A 12,729-nucleotide genomic window follows, 5' to 3' on the forward strand; every position below is an offset into this window, starting at 1 on the left:
AGGATAGTTAGAGACGTCTTCAGTGAAGAAGACACTGCAGGACAAGAATTTGGGGACTTCGTAAAGGGTTTTCTGCCGTTCTGGGGACAAATAAGTAACAGCAGAAGTATAAGGCAATTGTATTGTATTGTATTGTATTGTAATCGTATTTATATAGCGCTTACTACCCCTGACGAGGCGTCGAAGCGCTTTTCGATGAGTAGCACGCTACTCCGGTACCCAACAAGAATTAGTGATGGATTAGTATAATTTAATAAGGAGTACAGTTTTAGTATTATTATGAGTTAATTTGAGTTGTAGATATGAGAGTTTGTTAGTTAGATTGACTGGAGTAATGGAGGGGTGGAGGAGGAAAGAAATCCAGAAGTGTTAATTGGGAGTTTATCCTTCATTTACTCAATCCAAAGGCTTGAGATGAATAATAGGGGAGCGGAGGGGAAAGAGGATGTGGAAGGGTTAGGGAGAGCATAGAAGTAGGGTGAGATGAATGCAGGAGAATTTAGTAGGGTTGTGTGGGAGGTCACAGAGGTAGAGTGAGGTTTGGTGAGTTAGATGTGGAGGTGGAGGCGAAGAGCTTAGGCAGAGATATTTAGGAGATGAAAGTGGTCGAAGGGATTTGGGATGAGTCCGAGTGAGAATGGAGGATAGTTTGATAGAGACATGACATAAGAGTGATGGGTAGATAGGTGTGATAAAAAGAGAGCAGAAATTCATAGATATCAGGAGCCATGCATTGATCCACAAACATGCCAGGCACAGAAACAACATATACACACATATATATATATATATTTATATACACACACACATGAATAAAACACACATATGCACATACAATACATAATTAGAATCATGGGTAAAAATACTTAGTCGGATAGGTTTAAAAGAGTGTGTGTATTTTATTGTTATTGGTTAAGTTTCTGTAAAATGAGCATCGTGGCCTACCCAACCGGAGTATTTTCTACGAGTATGTCAGTAAGCGTTACCTAGTATGTTTTATACGCCCCGTTTATATTGTACAGTAAGAGTACGTGATGGGCCACGGGGTAAAAAAATGTCTCCAGCAACCTTGTGTGCCTTTGTCAATGTGATTGTTACTAGTGCGTCTTTGTGGATATGTCCTCGTGCTTCTGAGCATCAACAACGCACCACCGGAATTGGCGGTAAACGCAGTGGGGTCGTTTGGAAAGCTGTCCATCATCGTGGTAAAAGGCGGGGAATTCCTTTACCTACTTCGAGGGTGGGTGGGGCGTGGTTCAGCGGGCGGGGCTTACAGGTGCTTTATAAAGGGAGAAACCTTCTACTCTGTGTCTCCAGCAGAGGAAGATAGAACCCGCGCGTCACAGTCAGATACAGATTACGCTCTAGGACATCATCAGTTCACCTCCAGGAGGGATTCTATATCTTTTTCTGCTATGGGATCTCTGAGCGCACAGCCTTGCTTTATCTTTGCCAAGCCCAAGAGTTAGGGTGGCTTGTCCTTTCCAGAAGCTGAGCTTCAACTGCGGCACCTGCTACGATTATATTTGTAAGTGCTTCTTTTGAGGTTTAGTTTCTGTAAAAATGAGCATCGTGGCCTACCCAACCGGAGTATTTTCTACGAGTATGTCAGTAAGCGTAACCTAGCATGTTTTATACGTCCCGTTTATATTGTACACTAAGGGTACGTGATGGGCCACGGGGTAAACGTCTCCAGCAACCTTGTGTTCCTTTGGCAATATGATTGTTACTAGTTCCTTTACCTACTTCGAGGGTGGACGGGGCGTGGCTCAGCGGGCGGAGCTTACAGGTGCTTTATAAAGGGAGAACCTACTACAAAAACGATTTTGTGTTTATATTGTACACTAGGGGTACGTGATGGGCCACGGGGTAAACGTCTCCAGCAACCATGTGTGCCTTTGGCAATGTTATTGTTACTAGTGCGTCTTTGTTGAGATGTCCTCCTGCTTCTGCGCATCAACAACGCACCACTTGAATCGGTGGTAAAACGCAGTGGGGTCATTTTGGAAAGCTGTCCATCATCCTGGTAAAAGGCGGGAATTCTTTTACCTACTACGAGTGTAGACGGGGCATGGCTCAGCGGGCGGAGTTTACAGGTGCTTTATAAAGGGAGAAACCTTCAACTCTGTGTCTCCAGGAGAGGAAGATAGAAACCGCGCGTCACAGTCAGATACAGATTACGCTTCAGTACATCATCAGTTCACCTCCAGGAAGGATTCTAGATTGTTTTCTGCTTTGGAATCTCTGAGCGCACAGCCTTGCTTTATCTTTACCAAGCCCAGGAGTTAGGGTGGCTTGTCCCTTTCCAGAAGTTGAGCTTCAACTGGGGCACCTGCTACGTTTATATTTGTAAGTGCTTCCTGTTGAGGTTTAGTGTCTGTAAAAGGAGCATCGTGGCCTACCCAACCGGAGTATTTTCTACGAGTAATTCAGTTAGCGTTACCTAGCATGTTTTATATGCCCCGTTTATATTGTACACTGAGGCTACGTGACGGACCAAGGGAGAAGCGTCTCCAGCAACCTTGTGTGCCTTCGGCAATGTGATTGTTACTAGTGCGTCTTTGTGGATATGTGCTCCTGCGCATCAACAACGCACCACCGGAATCGTCGGTAAACACAATGGGGTCGTTTTGGAAACCTGTCCATCATCCTGGTAAAAGGCGGGAATTCTTTTACCTACTACGAGTGTAGACGGGGCGTGGCTCAGCGGGCGGAGCTTACAGGTGCTTTATAAAGGGAGAACCTTCACCTCTGTGTCTCCAGGAGAGGAAGATAGAAATATATGCATAGCATGTGTGTCTGCAGCTACACATGCCATCAAATAAATATATATACATACACACACACACAAAAACACACATAGTATATAGACATGTACGTAGTTTAATCCTAAGAGTAAATTTATAACTTACGGATACAAAAATAAAGCCAAGTAATGTCAGACCATACTGACAACAGTATGGAACCTATAGTGGGTACTATACCACCTAGGAAAGCAGGAGCCATCCAAACCAACAGAGTAATGCAAATTGCCCAGGGCACTACCATCAAGCAATAGTAGGTTGAATTAAATAAGTATAAATAAGAAACCTTAACCTAGCGGAACCCAAAGTTAGCATGTGACCCTACTATATGAATAGAGACCCATCTACAGGTCATCTAGAATAGGTCTACCATACGTAAATGGGAAACTTAAGGATTTAATAATAAAAAGAACCCGACTGATCTTATATATTCCATCTAGGGACAACCCCCCTGCAAAGTGTGAACCTAAACTAGAAACAACTAGAGCGACCTTCTTTGAAAACACAAGAAGGAACTCTGAAAAAGACAACCTTTATGGCAGCGGTCCCCAAACCTTTTAATACTGCCCCCCCCCCATTGAAAACTAAAAATCATTGGGCCCCCCTTCAGAATTTCACAATTATTTTATAAAGATTGCAATGTCCAAGTATGGCTAGACCTATTTAAATACTGCCAGCACCAAAAGGACACAGTCTCGAAGGGGAGAGGGGCATCATTTTGATTGTGGCGACCCAAGCTGCTGATACAGGAAAAGGTGGGATCCCTCACAGGGCTGTGCGCTGGCACATTAAAAGCTTCCATGGCTGAAGCAGAAGGCCTAACTGAAGCTGAGGGCAAGCCCAACAGTATGGACACAGTCAAGGCATCTTGCACCTTCTTGGGGCTCAAAGGATCCATGATTTCAACCACCAGCGTTGTGACTTACAGTGTGAAGTCGATGGAGAATGACGTCCAGGAGAATGACTCCTTGAATGAGCCTGCGAACAGACCTTAGAACGAGGAGACTGGTCGACGGGAAGTCTGGGATGGCTCCAACTGCTGCGGTGCAAAAAGCCTCATGACGCTCCTGCAGTGCTTTTGGCCAAAGTTGACAACAGGAGTTGGAGTTGTGCTCACCCAAGCACCACATAAATTGAGTGGGGGTTTGTGGCCGACATTTGTCATCACCAGGACCCTGAAGACATGGACAGGAAAAGAATACTATTCCATTGACCAAAGTTGGAGCATGGCAAAAACAGCCTGACAAACAAGGACCTGGCCATAGCTCAAGAATCCTTTAAGGGCTTTAACGTTAAATCTACTTTCTCTCCAAAGAGACAAGTGGCATCAAAGCGCATGTCCAGGAGGTTAGCTCGGACATCCTCTGACAAGCCAGAAGTCTTCAACCAGGGGTGATGCCTAAGTGCCACTATCTATGCAACTGCTTGGTGAGTCATATGTCTAGTCCACTTTGGATCATGAACCGTGCTGCACCCCTCTAAGCAACTGCTTGAGAGTATAGCCCAGGACACCTCTGGGACCGGTGGTAGCACTTACACAACCATATACCAGTGTGTGGGAATAACTGCCTGGAGGAAAGTAGCCTTTTTGGCATGGTCAACCCCCACTTTTTGCCTGCTGTCACTATGTTGACTGTTCACTGGGATCCTACTAACCACGACACCAGTGACTTCTCTCCCTCTAAATATGGTTGACCTAGACTTAGTACACTACAATTGGCATACTGGTGCCCCCATGCAAGTCCCTAGTATATGGCACATAGGTACCCAGGGCTTTGGGGCACCAAGGGTTCCCCATGTGCTGCAGCATGTATTATGCCACCCATGGGTACCCATGCAAAATGTCTGCAGGCCTGCCATTGCAGCCCGCATGAATGTAAATGTAAATTAGTAAATTAGCACTTGTATAGCGCACTACTCACCCGTTAGGGTCTCAAGGCGCTGTACTCATACCGCTATGGAACCCCTCCTGGCTTTTCCCTGTGAGGCGCCCACTCCTGAGCACCCCCAGGGTGAAGCCAGGCATCCAAGCGCTGTTGGGGCCGTTGTGGAGATTAAGCAAGCTATTGCCCAGAGTTGCAGAGTGGGACCCATGAATTAGATTAGGCACCGAGGCGAGAATTATCTGGTCAAGGGGAATTGAGCCCAAGACCTGCCGAAGCGGGACTTGAACCCTGGTCTTGAGCGAGATCTCTGCTTCAGGGTCTGCCGCTCTAACCATTGAGCCACACTTCTCCTAGGATAGGAATAGGTGCATGCACGCTCACTACAGGTCACTAAGTCACCCCTGCGGCAGGCCCTCCTAGCCCAGCGGGAAGGGTGCAAGTACCTCTGTGTAAGGGCACCCCTGCAGGAGCCTTATGAACTCTAGCTTCATTTTTGTGGACTTCATAAGTGCAGGGAAGCCATTTTACCTGTGTACTGGACACTACCTGTCACCAGCTATATAATGGTAACTCCAAACCTGGGCATGTTTGGTATCAAATATGTCTGAATCATAACCCTAATACCGTTGCCAGTATTGGTTGAATGATTCCATGCACTTTGGGGGCTTCTTAGAGGACCTCCAGCTTTCTTCCTTCCAGTATGCAGGGTTTTCCCCGGCTGCCTGTGCTGCGGCCATCCTACAGACAGGTTTCTGTACTCCTGCTACTTGACCAGCTCAAGCCCAGGAAGGCAGAACAAAATTTCCTTTGGGAGTGGAAAGCAACACTCTCTACCTTTGGAAATAGGTGTTATATGGCTTGGGAGGAGTAGCATCCCCAAGCCACTGGTATGCTTTGAAGGGCACATTTGGTGCCCTCCTTACATGAACAGGTTTGCACCAGTCCAGGCAACTACTCTGCTTTGCGACTGTTTCGCCAGCTCCTTCCAGCAACTGCAACATTTCTTTGACTGTGCATCCTCTGAGGGCGACGGGTCTTCAGCCTGCACAAGAAGGCATCTCCTTTGGAGTGAAGGAGTCACTCCCCTGCATTTGCAGGCACCAGTTGAAACGACGACTGGCTGCGTGGATCTCTCCTGCAAAAGTGCATGGATCCAACAACAAAGGTGGTCTGCAGTGGTCCCCTTGGCCGTTGCTACATGCTGTCCAACTTTGGGAACGGTAAGCCCTTGCCTCTCCTTGCAGGACAGTACCCCTGTGCACCGCGACTCTTGCAGCTACCAAGGCTTGTTGGCTCCTGCCCCAACCAGACACTCAAACTGGAACTGGTCCCCTTCATTTGCAGGTCCTCTTTCGTCCGGATCCACCTTCAGATAATACCTGGAATACAGTGACACCACCATAGGTGCTCACCACACATCAGGCCAGCTTCCTACTATGCCCAAAAGGAATGCTGTGTTCACAGACCGCAATGCCAGGCTGGCAGAAGGCAACATCTTCCCAAGTGTGTCCAGCCTCTTGAATTTCCTACCCATGGGTGTGGAAAGGAATGTGCCCTGGGAAGTGGAGTCTTGGATAACCAAGCTCTCAGGGGTGGGGTGTTGCTTCAGGAAACCTGGGCCACCCAGTGCAGGGTGATATCGGCGGGCAGTAGTGTTTTACTGGAGCCCCTGTGCTGGATTTGGACCAAGTACTCAGAAGGACAACCTAAGGGCTTTAGTAAAGGTGAGGAGGGGTTCAGAGATAAAATCCCAGGCTGAAGCATCTATCAGGTTAGTCCTGACTGCAACTGAAGGCAGCTCAAGGCCCAGAACCTCAGCAGCTCTCCACACCACTAATTAATATGAAGCAGCCTCCTTTGTAGGAACTATAGGGTGAGAAAGCATGCCAGTATCAGGGGAGGTATCCAGTCCACTTTCTTCACCCAGGACCGTACGTCAGTCCATTGGGTAGGAGTTTGGAATTCCTATAGCCAGATGTCCAGGACCTATTGTTTGGGGTCAAGAACAAGTTTTCATGTTTAATTTGTCCAGTGACAAGTAGGACCAACTAACTCACTTCAGCACAAACCCAATGGCTGCCAGTATACAGTACCACGATTGATCAGGGAAGGGCATTGTCTAAAGTTAAGGTAATATATGGGTACATTTATTAATGCTGTTCGAACTTGTATTTATTGTTCATCACAAAGTCTTTATTAGGGTAAGAAAATGTAAAATCAGACTGCACTACGGACAGTGATTCCAGTATAAAAATGTGTACACACACACTTGCAAGGTTTAACAATGTGGCTACTTTAAAGACCCAAGCACGCCCTCTAGTTTGATGCAAATATTTGCAGAAGCTTGAAAGCTGAGGTGGTGATCTTTGCTTTTAAAATAAAATGTTCACAAAAAATGCAACAAGGAAAAAATGTTTTGCTGAGCTGTGAAATGTAGGTACAGTTTCTATGAAGCATCATTCAGTAAAATAGGTTGATGCCTGCTAGTATTTCCCCAAAAAATCTATTTAAAAATCAGTGTAACCAGTTTCAACAAGATTATGGAAAACATGAATAAACAAGCATTGGCAAGGCCAATAGGTCTGTCACTGCTGGTCAGCCTTTTGGTTGTGTCCTTGTCTTTGTCAAACGTGCGTTGGTGGGGACTGCCAGCCCCTCCCAATCAAGCATTAGCACGAAAGCTAAATATTTTTGGTCTAAAAAAGCACAACTTGCCAAAGTAGTTCACGGTGTGCAACAACACTACTTTATGTTCCAACATGTTCCTTTTGAAAGAGCAGAATGTCACTCACAGCAAAGCCAGCATATAGAGAGAAAGACAGAAGCAATAGTGCGGATGTACAGCGTTCATGAGCTCACAAGAATTTAGAGAAGTAGGCCAAGAAATCATACTTCTAGAAAATATTAACTATATTTCACCATAAGCAAATATGCATGTGTACATTTGCTAAAGCTAAAATCTGTTGAGCTTTTACAAGTTCACTTTCCCTACAACACCCCCCCCCACCCCAACCCTGGAAAGTTTTCCCACAGTACTACATAGCAGAGGTGTTGCCCATGACGACATGTACTTGTCTCCTTGTGATAGTCAGAAGAAAGGCTTTCAACGCCAAACGGACAGCCCCTCTGCTCCAAAAGGTGGTCATGGAACTGGGACACTGCCAGACAGCACTGGCCTTTGATGCATCACTCCTGGGTTGGGGTGGCCATCTAGGAGAGGTGATCCGTCATCACTGTAAACTCTGGGCGGGGAAGGTGATGGGTCTGCCGCTTACCCACCCATGGTCAGCAACAACTGCAGATCCTTTGTAGTCTCCATTCAAACCTGAATGTGCAGGGATGTCGCCAGCAGCTGGATGATTTATGGTGTCTGGCTTATAAAACCCCCTCCCCCCACGTAGAGTCCTCCTGGGACTTATTGGTCCCTGGCAGCAACTCTTTTCCACTAACTGCAAGTTTGCCAAGTCTTGTTAGTGGAATTCCTGCACCGACACCAGTCTCCAAGTGGGACATCATCTGCATCCATCAGGAGCTCTTCTCCAGCTCCAGGGCTGCAGTGCTGACCTGTTCATCACCGACCAACTCCTGCATCCCACAGCTGGGTGGGTAGTAGCTCCTACTCCTCCTGGACTCCACTGCGACTCGAACTTAGTTCCCTCTCCCCACAGGTCTGCTTTCTTCAGGAATCCACCACTGGTTTTCTTGCAGTCTTCTGAGTCTTTCTTCTTTTCCTCCTTTTGGGTGGTTTGGGGAACATCCAGTGTTGCTCCGGAGTACGGTGTTAATTATCTCTGTGGTTTTCTAGTACTCCCAGCTCCACTCTACACATTTTACTTACCTTGCTGGGGGTACCGTGTTGGCAATCCATTTTTTTTTTTTTTTTAGTATATGGTTCATGCTTCCCCTAGGGTCACTATTGATTATTGCTATTTGTACTGTTTTCTAACCTTTTCAGAGAGAGAGAGAGAAAAAAAAAAAAACAGGACCTCCCATTCTACCATGGTCACCAGTGTTGCTCTCCTGGAACTTAGTGTGATGCATAAGACGAGGTGGCCCACGTCAACTGTGGTGTCATATCCTGCCTTTTCTAGCCTTATGCCTCAGGGTAAGTTATAGTTGAAGGGGGGGTGGAGGGAGGGTATTTATTATTTGCTATGCGATCTGTAAAATCCAATGTCTTTTGGGGGGAAAAAGAAAATCTGAACGTGTCATAGAGTTCCCCTCGATGTTGGGCCCACTGAAACTTGATACCCCTGAAGAGCCCACATATGCCACCCTGTGAGCATGACCCTCAAGATGCCATCCGTCCCAGAAGCCTCAGTCTACATGAGTACTGGGGTGAGCCAGCCTTCAACAGCCAGTCATCAAGGTAGTGGAAGACTCAAACCCCCAACCACCAAAGACGTGCTACTACCACCGCCATTTCATGAACACCTGAGGTGCACTGTAGAGACCAAAGGGGAGCATGGAGAACTGGAAATTGTGTCCCTCCTACAAACTGCATGGAAAACTGCATGACAGGAGTAAGGAAATACGTTTCATACAGGTCCAATGGTACCAACCAATCTCCAAGGCAAACAGGACCGTATGGCTTTCCGATCTCATTGCATTTATTTGGCACAGCTTTGTAGAAGGGTAGAGTATGCATTCTCCCTTGTGGAGGTGGCAGGTTGAGTGGAGGAAGAAGTGCCTCGACCAGCAGTCCGGTGCAGCAACAAACAGACACCGGCTCAGAACCAGTGAGGACTGTGTAGTCAGTCAAAACCGTTCAGCATTCCTTCCATCTGTTCTTTTTACTTATGTCACCCTAAGTTGGAAGGGTATGCCCAGATATGGGTCCTCTGCTCATCGTGCCACTGGATTCAAGCTAGCCTGGCAGATATGAGCCTATACCTGAAACTGGTCCAGGATACTGGTTTCCAGTCCAGGGAGGACCTGGCTTGGCAGGTTCTGGCTGGACTGTTCCCATGGCGAGAAGGGTCAAGGCTGATCTGCATATGGCTGGGACCAAACTGGGGTGGTGTGAACAAAAAAAACAATGGATTAAACCCAGATCTGACTTGGGGGAATGTTTGCATTGTTCACCATCTGAGTAGCAGACGGCCAGAACATCCGAATGTGTTCCAACAAGTCGCAGGATAGGCTCAGACGTCAAACAAGTTTAGGAACAAGATAAGTGATGTATGGTGATCATGTGCAGCTTCTCAGGAGAATGTGAATGGCAGGCAGGATCAGAGTCCCCTCCCACCCACCCCCCCTATGATTTCTTTGACTTACTTGGCTACTTTAATCGAGACAAGGACTAACTTATGGAACGACCTCTGCAAAGTCTGGATCTTAAACAGGACCGAACCTTACACTTGAGCCAGTTTTACACAGCTTAGTGTAATTTTCATCTCCTTGTCCAGTATGGCCTTTTGGGTTCATAGTGCAGCACTCACTGCAGGCCATAAACCTTGTGACTCGACCCCAGGCACAACAAGTAAACCTGGTGTAGATGTGTAACAAACGTTTTCTCTGTGACAAAGCCTGCCATTTTTGGAGGGGACATTTCGCATGCACACTGAAAATTTAAGAAGGGGTAAGGGTCTCAAAGAAATGAGTAATGTCCGGATGTGTGTCCGCTGAAAAACAAAAACACAAAAAAACAGAAAAAAAAACACAAAAAAACACAAAAAAAACCACACAAAAAAAACACAAAAAAAACAAAAAACTGACAGGTGCATGGCAGTAGTGCCCATTTGAGATCCTCATGTCATTTACAGAACAGAGTCAATTAGGAACTGCACAGTACCACCTACCAGCATGCTGAAATGTTTGACTCTAGTCTGACACCTGTGGAATATTCAAAAGGTGAGAAGTTTACAGCTAGAAGTCTGTAGTTCAGACTCTGCACTGAAAATTGTGCTTCCTCCTCCAGGTTCAATTCACTTCAAAGATTAAATCCTCAGCAGCAATATTGCCATACACACCCAAAGCAATGTCAGCGGGATCATTCAATTCCATGGCAGCATAATTCCACCAGCAATTGCCAAAGTTTAGGATAATTCATTTACACCTTAAATGCTGCAGCACAGAACATCTTCCTTTGTAGTGATACAGGAAGGCAGAGTTTAAAACTTGATGCAGACTGGACTCAGCAAAGTTTGCATGACAATCAAAATGGCATATTTGCCATCCCATCACCCACAAGAATTTGTTTATAGGATCTTTAAGGCAACTATGCAGGACTTGCCAATCAACCCTTCTTTCAGATTTCTGGGGTCAGTCGCCTAAAGAAATAAAAAGGAAAAAAAACCCTCAGACATGAGTCAACCCAATATCCCAAACGAGCCCCTTCCGCCAAAATCTTCACCTGGTTAACACAAATCACTCTACTGTAAAGACACAGCTGCGAGCTTTGCGTAGACTAAGAATCATCAGCAAATAAGAGACACACACAGTCACAAGAAACAGTTTTTAGTCAACAAAAAATAATTGTACATAAAATGAGAACAATCTCATTGCGCAAGGTGCAAGCAGCCGCTTTAACACTAATACATTGCTGTTTTACCATAGGAAACATTACAGAACATTTACAAATATACAAGTCCAGGATTAACAGACAGGCTAAAACTACATATGTAGTTGTACAAAAACAAGGAATTCAGGAGGCAGCTTGGTCAAGTAGCTTAAACTTCACTGTGAAGACAAAAATGGAATTTAAAAAAAAAAAAAAAAAAACCTGATGCATACTTAATAGCCTAGTCAGTCTGTCACCAAACCCGCTGGTAAATCGCTCAGTCCCTCCTCACTGAGAGCAACTGTTTTCAGTGAAGATTTTATTCAGTTAAATTATGAGCCAGTCAATTTTTGAAAGGCAGATTAAAATATTTAAAACCCCACCTTGTCAACATTACCACAGGCTGCCATCACATTGATCTTTGGCACCAGAAAGAACCAGGTGAGCAAAGCAGCTACATGGTTGGAAATTAAGCTCACTCACCCCCAGTTACTGCTTTCATTTATTTATTTATTTAATACACACGACTGGGATCTGTTCACTCATCTGGCTCTTGCAAAAACTAACTGTAGCCAAATAAATTTTATTTAAAATGGTGATGGCTTGCTTTCCTAACAGCTCTGAGGCACTAGAACAAGTAAAATACACAGGAAATACATAAGAGGATGCCACCTGGAACCCCCAAACAGTAATGGCTTTGCTACTCAAAGAGCCTTTGGTAAAAGTGGCATTACTCATAAGGAAGCCAGCCACTACTAAACCATTTTTAAGCCAATAGTGCCTTCAATGTCCCTCTGGCTGTCCCAATAAACAGATAAAGTATGTGCTCCAATTTTGAAGAGCAGCCTGGTGCTTTGAGTTAGGTTACCAGGAGCAAGAGGTCTGCCTCAGATTAGCCTTCTTCACAAGTTGACAGAAGGCATCACAAACTTGCATCATGCTCAAGAAGGTCTTGTAGAACCCTCCAGCTGAGGACTCCGGATAACACCAAAAGGACCCACAAAAAAACACCTTAAAATAAGCACAACTTGTCAGCTTTCATTCAGGATTTAGAAGTTCACAGAAACAAATACAACTGCCACCTTCACTGCCCAACAAACTACAACTGCTTCCTGCAGTCAAAAAGATTTTACTATGCAGTCTAATTTTGAATGGAATGCCCCTCAAGGGAGTGGTTTTGCACATGACTGTTGGGGGTCAGAGGGTGCTCACATATTTGAAGGAGGGAATAAAGAAGCTTTTAACTTGAATGGGCTCTTGAGCTCAGGGACAGTTGCCTCAGATACCATCTAGTCAGTGAAATAAGCAACAAACACAACCCACAAACCCTCTGAGATAAGGCAGGGGTGAAGCAAGAAGTTTAAGCCACTGGACGTATTCCCAAATATTGAACACATGGTTTTAGCAGACACTTAGAACTGCAGGTTCACTTATAAAACAAGAAGGATTCCATCTAATCTGTGTTGGTGCAGAATGGTGGAGGAGAGGTCTGTAGCTATAATCAATCATGTGAAGACAGCTTTGCCTCTTCCGCCCT

At 45.6% G+C, this 12,729-nt stretch overlaps 1 protein-coding gene across 2 annotated transcripts in view; it reads right to left on the minus strand.

The window, feature by feature from the left end:
* The window catches only part of LOC138285070 (uncharacterized), a 211,864-nt gene that overhangs the window by 15,291 nt on the left and 183,844 nt on the right, over nt 1–12,729 (minus strand). The gene's annotated exons all lie outside the window — the stretch shown is intronic.

Source organism: Pleurodeles waltl, chromosome 3_1 (genome assembly GCF_031143425.1).
Source record: "Pleurodeles waltl isolate 20211129_DDA chromosome 3_1, aPleWal1.hap1.20221129, whole genome shotgun sequence".
NCBI classification, from domain to species: domain Eukaryota; kingdom Metazoa; phylum Chordata; class Amphibia; order Caudata; family Salamandridae; genus Pleurodeles; species Pleurodeles waltl.